This window comes from Mirounga angustirostris, unplaced genomic scaffold (assembly GCF_029215605.1).
Source record: "Mirounga angustirostris isolate CCGP_5_RB_7025 unplaced genomic scaffold, mMirAng1.0.hap1 SCAF_3, whole genome shotgun sequence".
Classification (NCBI taxonomy): domain Eukaryota; kingdom Metazoa; phylum Chordata; class Mammalia; order Carnivora; family Phocidae; genus Mirounga; species Mirounga angustirostris.
In genome coordinates, this window is record NW_026991711.1 from 121,684,720 (window position 1) to 121,704,049 (window position 19,330).

The following is a 19,330-nucleotide window of genomic DNA, read 5'->3' on the forward strand; positions in this document are numbered from 1 at the left end:
CATTGTTATAGGTCTAAAACTTGAGAAAAATTATATATGTGAGATCATTCACTAGTCATACAAATCATGAATAAATACTAAAGATCAGTATATAGTCACTGGAAAGAGAAACAATTAAAAAAATAATTCCACTTTTGTTTATATATATATATATATATATATATATTTTTTTTTTTTTTTGCAAAACTTACACAGCATTCAAAATGAATCAAGCATGATTCCATGGGATTTCCAACTATTATGCTTTTTTATTTACAATAACTTTATGAAGTTGGCACTTTTATTGTCCCATTTTGCAGGGAGGGAGCTGAAACACAGAGTTCAAATAACGTTCCCAAGGTCATGTTGCTTAAACCACTTTGCTATACTGCTTTCCTAGTAGCCTATTTTTATACTTCTATTCTTAGGGTTGATATCCTTTTATTTAAGTAAAGTCTTCTCTCTTCATCATATTCGTCCATAAATATGTCAATCATTGCAAACACAATAGATCCATCACAATAGTAAGTGTATGATTGACCAATAAACATATGCAAAAGTGTTCAAAATCATTAGTCAACAATGAAATTCAAGTTCAAACAAGGAGATATCATTTCACACCCATGAGCCTGGCTAAAATCAAAACAAATGACAGTATCAAATGTTGATGGGGATATGGAGCAACTAGACCTCTCATATAAAACTGGTAAGTGTGTAAAATGTTTCAACTACATTGGAGGTGTTTGGCAGTTTTCTTATAAAGTTAAACATAGGCCAATCTCACAATTTTTCAGTGGTACTATGCCCAGGTCTAATTCCCCAGATCCCCTGCTCACCCATAAATAATTGCCTGCTGGAAAAAAGGAGTTCCTGCACAGTCTCATCTTCTCCCTCACATTGTGTTTTTCAAACTGAAGTGTTTTAAAGGAGATTCCAGATTTCAGATTATTTTACTGCACATACTTCTGTGAATATCTTTAACAAGTTCCAGTTCCAAAATTCTCTCCCACTGACTATAAAAAACAAAAACAAAAACAAAAAACAGTAGATAGAATGCATGTAGCAGCTATCTGAGGACTCTAAAAAAATAAATGGCAGCTGAAGGAATAAAAGAAGAAAACAAGAAGCTGAATGCCACTGAACCGGTAGTAAGTTTAACATCTGTTTTTCCACGGTATCTCCTGGCCTGGTCTCAAGAGCATCATAACACTTCCAGGTATTCTCCAGGAAAGAAAATGTTCCAAGAGAAATTTCCTATTTCTGGTCCATGCAGTAGGAAAGGAGGCCTCTATGGGTCACAGACAGTGTGGGAAATCTTGCGCGTTTTTTGTTTGTTGCAGTTCCCTCTTCCCTAGACAGTAGCCATAGTGGAGGGTGATGGCAGCAGTAGATGGTCGGGTGGCTAAAACTCTAAGATAGGGAACCTTTTTCAATGACCAAAAAAGCTGTTCTTTTAAGAGTTTTGGTAGAACAACTCTTGCACTTCTCTCCCCATTCCTACTCCCCACCCCCCCAGCCTCTCTCTCTGTTCCCCCCCCACCCTTTCTCTTTTTCTCTGATCTTTTCTCCTCTCTCCTTAATGCTTAACCCCAAAAGCAGGCATAGTCATACCGAGGGCATGGCAAAACAAGGTAACGACAACCTACGACTTCCAGCTAAGGAAAAAGAGAAAAGTGTTGGGGAAATTACAGAAAGCTGCAAATTCAAGGAAGTGATTCTATAAAGTCGTGCTTGAGCCACTGGGCTCACCACTAAGCTGAGTGTGCATGGATCTGGGCTTGCTGACACAAACGCAAGTGATATTCTCCATGGTACTAAACAAGAGTGAGAGTCACACAACATGATATTAAAATGTTAAGATACAATCCAAAATAATCTGACATACAAGTACAGGAAAATTTTAGCCTCTCACATTTAACATAGTCAACAATTGCCAAACTTAAGATGGCACCAATATTGGAATTATCAAACAAAACATGTAAATGGCTATTCATGCTTCAAGAAGTAAGAAACATGTAAGAGAATTGTCTTTGAAGCACGTTTTCACTCTTGAATTCTACCAAACATATAAAGAAGAAATGATATCAGTTCTATACAATTTCTTCAGGAAAACAGAAAATAGATCACTCCCCAACTCATTATATATAGCCAGCATTACCCACAAAACAGACCAGGACATAAGAAGCACAACTACTAGCTAATATTCCTTATGAATATTTACAAACAAAGTTACCAACCAAGTACTAACGGATCAAATCCAGCAGTAAATTTTTAAAAATTACATCATGATGGGGTGCCTGCGTGGCTCAGTCAGTTGATCATCCAACTCTTGGTTTTGGTTCAGGACATGATCTCAGGGTCATAAGGTCAAGTCCCGTGTCTGGTTCTCACTCAGCAGTCTGCTTAAGTTTCTCTTTCCCTCTCCCTCTGCCCCTCCCTCCTGCTCTCTCTCCTCTTCTTTCTAAAATAAATAAATAAATCTTAAAACAAAAAAAAGAAAATCAACTTTTGTAATTTATCACATTAATAGACTGAAGAAGAAAAACTATGTGATTATATCAATTGCAGAGAAAAATTCTGATAAAATTTAACATCCATTCATGATTTAAAAAAAAAAAACTCTAAGCAAACAAGAAATAGAATTAACTTCCTTAAGCTGATAAAGAAAATCTAAGGAATGAAATCTTGCCATTTGCAACGACGTGGATGGAACTGGAGGGTATTATGCTGAGCGAAATAAGTCAATCAGAGAAAGACATGTATCATATGACCTCACCGATATGAGGAATTCTTAATCTCAGGAAACAACCTGAGGTTTGCTGGAGTGGTGGGGGGTGGGAGGGATGGGGTGACTGGGTGATAGACACTGGGGAGGGTATGTGCTATGGTAAGCGCTGTGAATTGTGTAAGACTGTTGAATCACAGACTTGTACCTCTGAAACAAATAATACATTATATGTTAAAAAAAAAAAAGAAGAAGATAGCAGGAAGGGAAAAATGAATGGGGGGACATCGGAGTGGGATACGAGCCATGAGAGACTATGGACTCTGAGAAACAAACTGAGGGTTTTGGGGGTGGGGAATGGGTTATCCCAGTGATGGGTATTAAGGAGGGCACGTACTGCATGGAGCACCGGGTGTTATATGCAAACAATGAATCATGGAACACTGCATCAAAAACTAATGATGTAAAGTATGGTGGTTAACATAACATCATCATCATCATCATCATCATCATCATCATCATAATAATAAAAAGCAAGTTCATAACCAATTTGGTAACTACCTTCTTTGTCAGTGAACAAAATTCACTCAAATAAAGATAAACTGGATGGAATTGAAAAAAAAAAAAAAAGAAAAAAGAAAATCTAAGAACAAAAAGAAAACAAACACACACATAGCTGACATTGTTCTCAGTGGTAAAGAATAAATGCTTTCACCTTAAAACCAGTGATAAGGCCAGAATATCTATTCTTATCACTCATATTCAGCATTTTATTGGAAGCCCTAGACTGTGCAGTAAGTAAAAAAATAAAATAAAATAAAGTTAAATGAATAGAGTTTAGAAAAGAAGAAATAAGACCACTTCTCTTGGTTGAGAACATGATTATCTATGTAGAAATCTCAGGGAATAAAAAAATAAATTCATTGAACTAATATGTAATTTTAGCAAGTTTAGAGAAGGATGGAACATCAACATTAAAAAAATGAAAACTTACACTCACACAAAAACTTGCACCTGAATATGTACAGCAACTCTATTACTATTACCTCCAAACTAGTAAAAGAGTTCCAGTGTCTTCAGTGGCTGAATGAAAAACAAACTAGGGTACAGCCATACAAGGAATACTATTCAGCACTAAAAAAGACCAAAGCATAGTTGCACACAATATGGGTGAATCACAAAGACAGTGTGCTGAGTGAAAGAAGCCGGTCTCAAAAGGTTACAAGCTGTATGATTTTATTTGTATGACATTCTGTTAAAGGTAAAACCATGAAGATGGAGAACACATCTGTTATTGCCAGGGTTAGAGGAGGAAGAAGTGTTTGATAACAAATAGGCAACACAAAGGGGTTTTTAGAACAATGGAACCATTTTCTATCCTGAGTATTATGGTGATTACACAAATCTATATATGTGAGGAAAGTCACAGAACTGTACACCAAAGGAATAAAACAGAAATGTATGTATGTAAATTTTCAAGCAATTTTTAAAAACAAAACAGAAATGTATGTATGTAAAATTTCAAGCAATTTTTAAAAACAAAACATACATGTAACCTATGACCCAACAATTCTACTCATAGGTATTCTCAAGATAACTGAAAACAGATGTTTATAAAAGGTTGGTACTTAACTGCCTTATTCATGGTCACCAGAAATGAAACATCCCAAACACTCTACAATAGAATGAATAAATAAACTGTGGTGTTTTTACAAAATGAAATATTACTCAGAAATAAGAAGGACCAACATAAATGAATCACAAGAACATTATTTTGAGTAAAAAGAGACAGATGCAAAACAGAACTTATGCTTAATATATGATTTCATTTATAAGAAGTCCAGAAATAAGGAAAGAAAAAAGCTGTGTGTGTGTGTGTGTATGTGTGTGGTGTATGATATTAGAAATCAAAACATTGATAGCCTATGGACATGGTTGAGGAGGAGTCTGGAATTAAATTTAAAAGAACATAGTGGAACTTCACTAAGTGATAGATATATTTTATGTCTTGTTATAATCATAATGTGGGGGTATATAATTGTCAAAACTCATCAAATGGAATATTGAAGTATACTTCAATTTAAAATAAAATAAAACTAAAGTAAAAAAATCTATACAAAGTTTGAAATTAAACTGGGGGTTCTATAATTGCTTCATTCCCACAATGACCACAGACATAAAATGGAGCATATGTGGGAGAATGTGGATTAAAAAGTCAGCATTAGGCATGATTTCCTTGACAAGTTAATCATTCCCTAAATGTAGTTTATTAAAATAAAATTAACCTTAATTATTTTCAACATCTTACACAACTAGGAGCTGAATTATTAGATGAAGGAGATCTAATAGTACCTTCTAAATTGTATCTCAGACAAAGTCACTATATTGGCTCTAAAAGGGCAATCCCATATGGATTCTAAACAAAATATTTCCTTTTCTTTTTTTCTCTCTCTCCTAAACTTAACAGTATAAAAAGCTTACATCCTTAGGCATACGATTTTAATTTCCTTTATATTAACCACGCTTTCCAAGGTACTTCCAATTCCTTGGGTCATAAAGGAAATGAAAAGTATTTGAAAATAATCAATCTTTGTAATGTCAGTGCCTCCAGTAAATGGGCACCTGCCTGACTAGTACCACCAAACTGTTCCCCTTCCAATAGTTTTAACTCGCCAACACACCATTGTTGTGTCAGTGGAGTGAATACAGACCTTAGCAATCCAAGTAATCACACGGTCTCAATACCGCTTCCCTTACCTATCAGAAATCCCTCCTACCTGTGGAAAGTTCTGGTGAGAGAAATATGTGTGGAAAAGAAAAGTCAGAGAAGAACCAAGATAAGAGTTAAAGGAAAAAAAAAAAAACTAATTTCACAAATAAATATGACATACCTCTTTGGGAAAAAAAAAAAAAGTAGTTAAAAAGTAGCAGCCCATGTGCCATGACTTCCCCATTCTGCATTTAAGGCAGTTCTCACCAATGCTTCCTTCTTTTGTTCTGGCTGAGCCTGGAGAGAACCTTAGAATTATCCACATCTCATAATGTCAGGAAAACACTACCAACTGGTCAAAATTAGTATGCAAGGAAAAATCTATTTGTTATTCCTTGCAAGTTTTATGTTAGCTTTATAAGAAGTATTTCTGAAAATCATTTATTGAGGAGAATTCTGGAAGAGTTGGGGCTCACATATCTGGGCTACATCAGAAATGATTTCTTTCTACAAAGACCAGGCCAGATTCATATAAAACCTAAGAGTTCTGCCATGAAAGGAATTCCCAATATGTTCCTTATGATAGTGAAACCACTCCTCATCTTCCACCCCAAAACCACATCAAATATCTTACCTCCCCTTCTCCAGGATTTCCAACCGCATATTATTCCAGTCAGTACAATAAATAATGTGGTCTCTAAAACTCCAAAATGTGAGCATTAATGAATCTGTTAATTTAAAAGCAAACTTCTATTCACACACATTGCTCCCAGTTGCCCATGGAGATATTCTCACTATCATTAATGAAAGCCTTATATGTAATCAAAGAACAATGAGCATCCTTAGGTCTGAAGAGCTTAAAATAAAAACTCTGTTTCCATTAAGTCAACATTTAAAATGATAAGACTCTTATTCCAGTTCTACAAATAAAATATCCACAAGGACTTGTGTGTTTAGGTGTCTTAGGAAAATTCAAATTGATGTTATTTGTAAATGTTTAAAGACTCACATGTTAAGAAATCATAAAAGATATCAACTGGATACAGTGTGAGAAAGCAAAGGTTCAATGAAAGATGCACAAATTATAGTTTTAGTTTCCAAACTACCTCAAATCCATCATGCAGTGTTTCCATCTCAAATATACCAAGAAATTAAAGATTATTTGACTTGCTGCAATTAAACAAAAGCACAGCCATTATGGAGACATTGCTTTTCATGCACGTAGTCTGGTTTTAAAGATGTGTTTATTTTGTTTTGTTTTTAAAGCAAAGGCATTATCTGCTCCAATTGCCCAGCAAGGAGGTTTTATAAATTTCTCTCAAGTTTCCATAGAAATGCATTGATTAGAGCATAATTTCTGTTAATATTTTCTTCTTCTTCAGACTCCTCTGCTCGCTTAAACTAACAGTGCACCTGCCCCTTGCAGTTGTTTTCATCTTTTGTTCGGCTCAGTAGGTTACCTAACTGGTGGATTTTATTGAGTTAAATCAAGCTGTCACTTCATCTGCCTGAAGGATGACTCAAATACTACACATAATAATAAAAGAAAAGTAGGATAAAATAATCTTGTCAAGCCAGAAAAACTGATTGCTTGAAGTTGTAGCCTTCAATCAATACACTAATTCCACAATTTATACCTTTTTCAATTGAAGAGGAAAGAAATCCTGATATGGTATTTCTTGGCTCACTGACCAACTTTGACCTTCTATCTATGTGAATGTAGGATTAACAAGGGCTTCTGCTTAGTGAAATCATCTATGAAAATAAGAAAACAAATGTGGGCATTTGCGGCTCCGAGTAACTATTAATTTCAGAAATGCAAGGAGCACACAGTATTTATTCAGTATGACTACAAAAAGGAGATTTTATTTAGCTTGAGGTAGATGGTCTTTCCTATTAGAAATAATTTGAAGCTAGAGTTTGTGGCACAAAACACTATAGAATTTGGCATGGTGTAATCCCCCAAAGATTTTTTCTTCCTATTTGATCTATTCACTAATAGCTTATACAAAAGAATAGGTAACTAAGCAATATAACCACGCTTTCTTTCAAATTGCGTACTTATTTGGCTTCTTAGAAAACCTGTTAGCTATGGTAAAATAGAGGGACACCCTTCTATTGAGCTAGAGCTATGATTTCTTGTAGGGTTTAATGAACTATTTTTTTCCACCGGTTACTATTTTTTTTTAAATAATCTATCATTTTCAAAAGCTTAGGTTTGTTTGTAAATTGTGATTAATTTGCATACCTTTTAAAATCAATAAAAACACTTCATTTCAAAATTCTGGACTCTCTTTGGCTGTCAGGTTTCTGCCTTCCTTTCATAATTCCTTCCCTGCAGGCACCAACCAGAAAATAAAATTCTTTGTTTAGCAAGCCTTTTATATTGCACTAGGCCACCTGCTTACCTTGAATTGTGGCATGCAATTAAACAAGGTCCCCAAAACTAGAACTTTTTCTCCTAGCCCATATCTTAAATGTGTGTGTGAGTGTGTGTCTATGTATGTCTTGTATACTACAAAAGCAACCTATAAATTGGGTCACTAAAATGTCGGTCAAAAGCATTTTCAGTTACAAAAACTAAAATGTATTTGTCCAAATACATTTGGTTTTAAATTAGTCATCCTCTTACATTATCAAGCCATAATATTTTCATTAATATGAGAGCTATAACTTATATACATATAATATGCATATTACATATATATAAACTTTATATGCATATAAGTTTCTGGAATAAACTCCTTTAAACCCTGGCTGTCGTGGAAACACAAGACTATCTTTGTCCTTCTGATATGCTTAATCACATCTTGCTGCCAACTTCAGCTTCTTAAGCCCAGATTTAAACTCTTGAAAGAACTGCATGTGACCATTCTGTCATGTAAACCATCTGAATGGTCTAAGTCCATTGAATGAAGTAGAACACAGATCTCCAAATGCTGCTAGCCCTGAAGAGCAGTAAATTACAGTTTGAGATGGGTGAACAAAAAACTGGGGTTGTTTTCTTCACAGCAAACATGAAAATACTTGCCTGACCCAGAGTAAATCCCTCAAACCACACCATTGCTTCCTAATTCTGTGCCATTTGATTTCAGGAAGAAGAAGGAAAAAGAAAACAAAGGGGAAAAAAATTAAATTCTAAGTGCTTATCCTCTCTATAGCCACCCAGACACACACACACACACACACACACACACACTACTCCGTCTTACCTCCAGTAAGGATTAAGCCAAATTATCTCTTCAAAACGCTTACATTTACACTTACAGAAACATATGTTCATTTCTAAATGGTGAAGAAGCACATTCAAACCAGTAGCAAAATTATCTAGCAAGTAAATTTCAGGATGCAATTAAAGGTCACCAATGACTTCCTGTTTGCACAGTCCAATGGACTTGACTCACTCTATTTTCTATGGTATTTCATTCAGTTGACTAATCTTTTCTTCATGAAAATATTTTCTCTCTTTTTAAAACTCTCTTTTATGCTCTCCCACCTTTTCTGGGTTTTTTTATTCCCTCTTTATTCCCTTCTTACTTTCCCCTACTTTGAACATTTCACAAGGTTTGACCCAGGGACCTATTTTTATATTAATATATATTCTCCTCCCTTTGAGGATCCATTTATTCTAAAGGTTTCCATCTTCTGACTCAACTGTGGACAGCAGTCCGTCTAGGGTTCAAGCTTTGGTTCCTAAGAGTCATGGAGAGGTCAGGAATTAAGCACAGGGTCAGCCAAGCAGACAGTCTGGAACCAAGTAAAGTACAGAAGTCAGCAGTCAAAGGCCAATTGGAAGATCAAGGCTGAGTGAAAAGAAAAGAAAGGGATCATGCCTCAGTCAGATGTCAAGCTAGTAGTGTGGGCTTTAAACCAGGACAAGTACGAGAGTTGCATAGTCTCACATACCAAACACCTCAAAGGGGGAAATCCTGCCTTCTCCACTCTCTATGCCATGCAGAAACCAATGACTGGCTTTCCCAGAGAATCAACACCCAGAATCTGAATATCCTTGCTATTGTCTTTAAGTCATCTGAAACAATGAAAAGACCCCAAGAATTTTCTACTCTATACGAATATCTCCCAGATGTCTATCTCTTATCTGTCTCATATTTTCAAAAGCCAGCTATCCCTAGAGGTTCTGCTGTCACATCAATTTGACAAAAGCTAATCATCTCTTCACTTGAGTTCTCTATTCATTTATTTATTTAACAAAATACCAAGTAACTACATTGTAATAAGCAGTATTCTGGGAAAAAGCAGAGAAGAAAAGTGACAAAAATCTCCCTTGTGTAGCTTGCTTCCTAGGGGTTGGGGAAAACAGATGATAAACTAAATAAATGGGGAAATAATACAGTTTGTTCCATTAGAATATGATGCATAAACAAGACAGTTGGATATGTTATCAAGATAGATACATCAGTGAAATAGAATAGAGATTCTAGAAATAGATCCACTCATAAACAGACAACTAATTGCTTACAAAGATGAGAAAGTAATTTATTGGAAAGATAATTGTGTTTTCAACAAATGGAACTTGAATAATTAATATTCGTATGCCAAAACAAGAAACTTCAATCTGTACTTCATGCCATGCATAAAAGTTAACTTAAAAAGGATTGTGGAACCTAAATGTAAGCATTAAAACTATAAAATTTCTGAAAGAATATATAGGAAAAAATCTTTATGACTTTGACTTAGGCAAAGACTTCTTAAACACCTAAGGTAGGACTCTTAAAAGAGAAATAGATAAATTGGATCGTCAAAATTTAACACTTCTGCTTTTCAAAAAATACTGTTAAAATAATGAAAATACAAGCCACAACTTGGATATAATATTTGCAAATGATATATCTGATAAAAAATACTTTTATTTAAAATAGTTTTTTAAAAACTCTCAAAACTCAATAATAAGAAAATAACCCAATAAAAAAACAGGCAAAAGATTTTAAAGACACTTCACCAAAGATATAGGGGTGATAAATAAGCACATGAAAAGATGTTATTAGTTATTAGTCATCAGTAAAATGCCAATTAAAATCACACTGATATACTACCACACACATATTAGAATGACTGAAATCAAATGACTGACCACACCAAATGTTAGTGAGAATGTGGAGGAACTGGACTGGAACTCTCATACGCTGCTGGTGGACAGGTAAATTAGTAAAACAATTTGGAAAACAGGTTAGAGGTTTTTCAAAGAGTAAAATAGCCATCTATCATATGCCTGGATATTTACCCAAAAGAAACGGACAACTATGTCAATACAAAGACTTGCACAAGTATCTTCACAGCAGCTCTTGTATCAGTACCAAAAATTGGAAACAACTCAAATGTCCATCAATGGATAATGGAAAAACCATGGTATAGTCATGTAAGAGATTAGTACTCAACAACAAAAAGGACTAGGCAATTGATACACAGAACAACATGGACGAATCTCAGTTATACTGGATAAAAGAATTAGGACAAAAATAGACTATATACCATATCATTCCATATATAAAATTCTAGAAAATTCAAACAAGCTATAGTGACAGCAGATCAGTGGATGCCAGGAAAATGGGAGTGGAAGATGGAAGGGCAGAAAGGATGGAATACAAGAAGGAGCAAAAAGAAACTTTAGGGGTAATGAATGTCTTATCTGGATTGTAGTGATTGTTTCATGGGTGTACACATATGTCAAAAGTTATCAAATTGGACACTTTAAATACATACAGATTCCATATAAATTATAATACCTATACATATCAAGAACACAAAGCTGCCCTAGACCTCAAATCAGTACTGATGCTAGAAATAAATATGATAAGAGAACTGGAGAACAATTAAAACATATTATTTATGTAAAATGAAAGAAAAGTGACATGATATTACTGATTTTTTAAATGACTTTTGAGAATAAAGAACAGAGAGAAGGAATATAAGTAAACATTTAATTCAGGTTAATGCAATAATCTAAGCATAATATAATTGTTGCTTGCATTGTAGATGTGTGGATATATTTTGGAGATAGAGTCAATAGAGTTTGCTCAAGGATTAGATATGTGATCTAAAAGAGAAAGAAAGGACTCAAGAATAACTCCAACATTTTTGGCCTTATCAACTGAAAGAATTGATAAGCTTGTCAAGTGAGTATAAATAGTAAGTCCAAACACTGAGCACTAGGACACTTACATCAACAGTCTGAAAAGAAGAGGAGAACAAGCAAGGGAGACTGAGGAGGACTTGTAAGAAGGGTAGGAGGAAAATCAGGAGAGAATGGGTTCCTGGAAGAAAAATGAAAAACGTGTTTTAAGAAAGAAATAACAAGAAAGGGGTGGCAAGTAATAGGAAAATAAGGAAAGGTGAGGACTAAGAATTGGCCAACCTGCATACGCAAGCAGCACTTACAGTTCTACCAGGTTGGAATGCACGGAGGCACTCAGTATGATCCATCTTAAACCTGTATTTAGCACTTCCATGTCAGACACTGTGCCATGTCCTGGAGAATACAAAAAGTATATAGCAGCAAAAGTCCTAGAAACTGGGTATTTGAGCTTTCGATGAGTGGGAAAAGAAAAGGGTAAAGAGCAAAGACAAAGAACAATACAAAACTGCCCTAGATCTCAAGTTGTTCAAAAATGCTTAAAAATAATAAAGAAAAGAGAAAGACTCAAATGCAGGGTCCAAATCCAAGAAGTAAAAGCACACACACACAAATTGGCAGATTCAGAGAAAGCACATTTCTTAGAACTGGGGAACATGACAGGGATGTCCTGGAAAGGGAGGCAGAATCCTGCTCACTCATTCACTCATAAAATACTTGCTAAGTACATGGTAAACCAGGTGCTGTGAACTAGGGACACAAATATATAGTGGCTGGGTTCTGTCATACCATATCCACGTACTAGCTGACCTATATTTTCTTCTTTTGTTCTTCAAAATAACTCACTTTAAAATAATAGATTTTTTAAAACTTTTTGTCATTGACATAAATTAAAACCATTAACACTTGCTGTTATATAAACTACAAATTCAAATACCACATACCAGAAAATAATTTCCTCAGTTGAAAGCATAGAACTATTTATGACCAGTCATTAATTAGAGACTATTAACCATGATGCCACTTATTTTGGCACAATATGAGATAGTCTCTGCCAATAAAATTATTTTCTCTTTTACTCAGTATCAAGAAATCCCAAATCCTGTGGGTATATGGAAGAAAAGGCCAAAAGATACTTACCTTCCTTCCATGAAATGTGAACCGCTGGGGTGCCTGGGTGGCTCGGTCGGTTAAGTGTCTGCCTTCGGCTCAGGTCATGATCCCAGGGTTCCTGGGATGGAGCCCCATGTTGGGCTCCCTGCTCAGCAGGGAGTCTGCTCCTGCCTCTCCCCACACCCCCTGCCACCCCGCTCATGCTTTCATGCTCTCTCTCTCCCTTAAACAAATACATTTTTAAAAACCTTAAAAAAAGGAAATGTGAAATGTTGAGAATTAATTTCTAACCAAATTGGCATTGCTCAATAGATTGAAAAGCTATCTAAAGTGACCTCCAGATTTTATTCTTCTTTGAAAACAATTTATATTTTAGAACTGCCGACAATGTGATGGGAAAGGGCTTCTTATCCATTCACAGCTGTCATTTCATTTGAAAAAAATATTACAATGAGCTTTTGTCAATTCTTTCAAAATATTTCCAGTGAGTATTCCAGATGGCTATATAGTCAGGATGTTAAGATGATCAAAAAGTTTCAACCTTTGTTGTCTGGCTGAATGGAAAAATAAGGTTTAGGGCCCCATTTCCATTTTGATGCATAATGTCTAAACACAGTAATAAAAATGTCTATCATTTATTTGCTGCTAACTATGTATCAGGCACTATTCTTATTTTAATTTAAGAAAAATAAAGGCTTTGTGACTTTTCAAAATTAAAAGGCACTAAAGAGGCATAATACCTACCTGTAATGTGTGATCAATGTCCTTCTTTGAAGGAGATTATTGCAACATTTGCCACAATTTGAATAAGGTCTGCTGATTAGATAATGGCATTATATCATTGTAAAATACTAAAAATGTGTGTGAATCCACATTTGGATTCTTAGGTAAAGGATTGGAACTTTCCTTGCTGTAGCTGTTGGACCAACATTTGATTGATTGATTTATAACCTTTATTTTTAAAAGGACCATGTTAGTTATCTATTGCTATAAAACAAATTACCTTAAAACTTGGTATCTTAAGACAAGAAACATTTTAAATCTCAGAGTTTCTCAGGGCTAGGAATTAAGGAGCAGCTGAGCTGATGGTTCCGCCTTGCAGCCCTTCATTTTCTAGTGGTCAACATAATGGCTGGGGCTGTGATTTGGGACTTGGGCTGGAGAATCGTTCTCCAAGGTAGTTCATTCACATGAGTTGATAAGTTGGTTCTGGTTGATGGTGGGAGATACAGTCACTCACCAGGAGGGCCTCTCCATAGGACTACTCGATCGCCCCGAGTTTGCTGCCCTCCTCCAAAGTGAATGATCCAAGATGGAAAGAAACTCTATCCTTTCAATGACCTAACCTCAGAAGTCACTTGGCATCCCTTCCACTACAATTTATTCATTAGAAGCAAGTCCCTAAATCCAGCCTTTTTCAATTGAGCAAGAGGCACATGACATTTTATGCAGAGACCCATTAAACAGATTAACTTGACTGGAAACTAATTACTTCACAAATGGGCTCCATCTTTTGAAGTGGGGGGTGCTGGTCAAGGAATCAGTGAACATACTTTAAAATCACCACATTTTCTATTTAGCTTCTAAGCTGAAATACTCTATTTGAACAATCAAAAAATCTTGATACTAAGTATAGTTCCATTCCTCAAAGAATTTATATATAACTCAAATGGCTCTAAGCATACTTATTTGGATTATGGACAAAATGACAAATCTTATGGAAGATGCATAAGAAGGTGTTTGCAGGAATCTAAATATAAAGTGACCAGGATTTTCAGATGGTTTGGGGATGAAAATGAAGCAGAAAAAAATCCTTGCAAAATGCTCTGCACAAAATCACCAAACCTCACTGGCTTTTGAGGTTTTTCCAGCCCAACCCCATCTTTGTATAATTCTTCTAATCATTCCACCACCACATATCACATTTTACAGTTGAATTTTAATTATGTAAATAATTATTTTGTTGTGTATCAATTAGCCTTTGCTGTTGACTTAGTGACTTAAAACAAAAACAATTTATTATTTCTCATGTTTCCGTGGGGGTCTTGGCAATTCTGATCTAGGGTGGTTAAGCCAAGGGCTGGGTGGTCAACCTTGGCTTCACTCAAATGTCTGGGGCTGTGGCCATGATGGCTGAAATGGCTGAGCCTCTCTCTGCATGATGTTTGAATGGAGAGAATGAAGTGCTTGAGCTGCTCTCTCTCTCTCTCTCTGGTCTCTCTCCTAGAATAGCCCATGCTTCTTCACTTGGAGTTCTTGGGGTTCCCAGCAGGGAGAAAGAGTAAGGCCCTAGAATAGGGTTCTCCAGAGAAACTGAATCAATAGGATATATAGAGATACACATATAAGAGGATTTTTGTTATAGGAATTGACTTACGTGGTTACAGAGGTGGAGAAATCCCACAGTGTGCCATCTGCAAAATGGAGAACCATTTTGTTCTCAAAATGTATAGCTCAGTTCGCCTCTGAAGGCCTGAGAACCAAGAACAGGAGAGGATGGCTGTCTTTGCTCAGGAAGACAGCTCAGGAAGAGAGAGAGTGAATTTGCCCACCCTCTTCTTTTTTGTTCAGGTAAGGCCATCAAGGGTTTGGATGATGCCCACCCACATTGAAGAATGCCATGTCTTTCACCAGTTCAAGTGCTAATCTCTTCTGGAAACATCCTCACAGACACACCCAGAAATAAGGTTTAACAAGTTCAGTGGACATCCTTAGCCCAATCAAGTGACACGCAAAACAACCAACCATCGCAGGTCCCAACATACAAAGACTTTTCAAGCCTCTGCTTGAGTTACATTTACTAATGTTCCTTTGGCCAAAGCAAGTTACAAGGGCAAGTCCAGATTCAACTGGTGAAGAAATAAAGTTCACTGGTTGAGAGGATTCAAGGTCATGTCATAAAGCCATCTCCATACAGGAACGGGAGGAGTTTTTAATTATCCACTATAAATTGTTTCTGGCTTAGCGATTGTTGGAATTTTCTGGTTTTCTATTGAACATTTTCCTTACTAAATTTTAGCACTCTGGAGTTGAGAGAATACTACCAGCAATCAACAATGTGCCTGAAACACAACAATGAATGGGCATTCGGGAAATGTTCCCTGACTTGATAACTCACATAATTTTGCTCTGAGTTTTCTATGAGGATGCAAATGTATCCTTTTCTAATAGCACCCTTTAATATATATCTCTTCTAGGGGCACCTGGGTGGCTCAGTCAGGTAAGCATCTGACTCTTGGTTTTGGTTCAGGTCATGAGCTTAGGGTTGTGAGATTGAGCCCTGTGTTGGGCTCCATGCTCATTGGGGAGTCTGAGATTTTCTCTCTCCCTCTCCCTCTACCCCTCCCCTCTCAAATAAATAAATAAAATATTAAATATTAGATATATATATTTAATTCTATATAACAAATACATTTAATACCTATATCTTCTATATCATACACCAAGTGGACAGGTGAGCTAGCAATGGATTTACTTGGTTATTTTCCATCAAGTGATCCATACTTCTTGGCTTCAATTACCTACTTGAATTAATCAGCCCACAAGTTTCCTACCTTTGAGGATTTAATGAATAACGTGTACGTCCATTTTTCACTTTCCTGATGATGTGGTAATACTGGCAAGAACATAGGCACACTAGCTATTTAAATGCTTTGTAGCTCATTAAGGAGATTGTACTGAGTTCCATTTAAGATTTTAATTATGTTATTTTTCCTTTTTGCTTCCAGCTTGTTTTGGCGAATAAAATTACCCACAGCTGCTTCAGATTGGTCATTCCTGCTGGGAGGAAAACCATATGGAATACTTAGAGCAGGTGCTTGGTACTTGACCAGCTTCTTCCATTTAAACAAGCTTGAACTGTGGCACCTGACATTGGGGCACCAGTCTACAGATGTGTTTGCAAGAATTGGAAAATTGCCTCTCTTACATTACAAGAACTGGTGGACGATGGTAAAAAAAACTTTTGCTTCCATATAAGAATTTTCAGTCAACATGAGACCACAGTGCAGTAAATTTGGAAACACTGATAGTATTTAAACTGGCAACTGAGTATGGGGAGAAAACAACTCTGGGGTCCCTTGGCCCTCACATCACCGTAACGTTGGGCACATTATTCTGTCAACCAAAGGGCAAGGACAGAATTGTTATTGTCCAAGAAAGCCTGCAGCAATGGATTTTTACACCCTTGAAAGAAGCACTTGGAAGAACTGGAGATTATCCAGAGAAAGGTATTTAGGAAAAAAAAAAAAAAAAAAAGAATGCTGGGGGTTTTCCGAGGAGTTACGGCTTCTTAACCTAGAGGGGAAAATAAGTCTGAGAGGTTTCTACATGAATAAATTGAAATTATTTAAAAAAAAAAAAAAAGGTGTTAAGCAGCTCTTTTCTGACTTTATGGAGCACTGCCCTAAAAATAATAACAATAATAATAATCTTGACAGGCAACAGTAAATGTATCAGTGAAATGTAATACGAAAAATCTTGACTCTAATTATTGTTAATCAGTGAGCAGTACCAAATCCACTTAGAAAGCCTCAAAGAATAAAACAAAACAGAACAAAACAGAAAACAAATTTTTTATAGCCTATAATTCTGCCTCAAGGACAGTGGCTGGACTCTATTTCTTCATTTACTAATCAAAATAATAGGTTGTGGAGCCTCTACCATGTGTCAGACGCTGTGCCTGTGAGCATAGAAGGAAGGCGAGGTCTCATTCCTCAGGCTTCTCCCTAGAGCACGGACATCTTGCACACCTCAGGTCTGTGCTCTGCACCCGAGGATCTCTAATCTCCTTCTGGGTCAAACGTTTCTCTGACTTCTTGGCTAGAATACAATTTCAGGCATACGTGCATTAATGTTCAAGTGACAAGGAGGCAGTGAATGAGGAGGCAAGGCATGGGCGTGTGAGTATGTTCGAGGGCAATAGATGGTCTTTATTTTCTTCTCCTTGAAATACTAGTGAACCAGAATAGACTACCTTCTTATCTTTGGCTGCTTATTTCAATTAATTTAAAACCCTGAGCTTTGGAGATCAAAACTGCTGATTTCTTGCCGAGGGAGATCATTTGGCTTCTAACTCTAGACAGCAGACCCATAGGTATTGCTGGTCACTAGCAAGAGCGAGAGAGAATTAATGAACTCGGGCACAGCCATAATCTTTCATTTGGCCCAAATTTCATAGGCAGAAATACAGCCCAAAATATGAGAATGTTGATAGCAGACCATTAGGATTACATGAATCTATGAATCCAAAAACACATCATGCTTTCTGTTAAATGAGTAGAACCCCCCCTTTTTCAATCCATGCACACCAAAGAAGCACTCATATCAAGTTACAAACTCAGAGATACTTCAATAATTTTTCTGAGGCTTTTGATAAGGAGCCAAATTTTAGCAAACTTTTTTTGATTTATCCAAAATTCTAACATGATTAATATATTATTATAGAATATAGTATAAAATGTCAGTGAAAATATTTTCAAGAGGTGGAAGCTTATCCTTTCAAGAACACTGAAATGTGGACATACTGAAAACATTTTCTTCAGGAATATCAATACCTTTCTTCAAGATATTATGTAAGAAAATATATCTCTGACTTTCACATGAAGACAGATAATTTTATTTTAATTCAACTAACATTGATCAGATGTTTACCAGGTGACTATAGGAAATCAGTGGGTCAGTGTTATATGAATGTAAAGATGAGTATAAGTCATATAGTCTTTACCCTCAGGCAGCTGACATCTAACAGAGGAGCTAAAAAAATTTCCAGTTCTGTGATACACTATACAAATTGGAGTACAATATAAATGGTATATCATGACTACTGCAGATGACTAAAACTGGCTTAAGGAAAAAAAAAATGTGGGCGAGAAATGAATATATTGCTTCACAAAAGGCAAATTCTTCAAGCGTTAGGAAGTCCACACCCAGCTGGGTTCAGGCATTCAAATCATGTTGACAGAAATCCGTCTTTTGGTTATATCTTGGCCCAGGATTGGCTTCATTCTCAGGCAGGCTCCCCTGTGTGGTGGCAAAATCACCCTCCAAGTTCCATACTTTTTTCTGCCAGATCGTCAAACCCAGAGCTAAGCAAGTCTTTTCCCTAATAGTTCTTGCAGTAAACCTGGTGTCATTAATTTATTCAGTCACCTAGCAAATATTAAACACATAGTAAGTATTAGGCAGTGTTCCAGACTTAGAGGATACAGTAACTATAAACAAAATAGACAAAGCACCTGCCCTCATGGAGCTCATATTCTGGGAGGGGAAACATATATTAGACAAATACAGAAATAAATCTGTAAAATTTTTCATGATGAGGGCTATTAAAAAAAATTAAAGCAGGGTAAAGGATCGAAAGTGACTCACCTGCCCAGCTTGTGTGGCCTGTCCATCCCTGAAGCTTTAGCAGAACTGTTTGGGCAAGCCTAGAATCCATCACTGTCTCTGTACCAAACAGAGTACCCTTGGTACCCCCCAAATCATCCAGGAGAAAAATATGGAATAAATAGCTCCCCCAAGAGAAACTCCCGATGTTGTTACGAGAGGGAGGCCTAGCTTCTCAACTGACAAAACGAACCAAACCTCACTGGGTTATAAGAAGTATCAAGTGTAAACCCTTCTCAGGAGCATGTGGCCTGGGGATAATAAAAGTTATGTGCTCCAGGTTTGAATGCGCATGTGAAATGGGCCTTGAAAGATGGTTAGGATT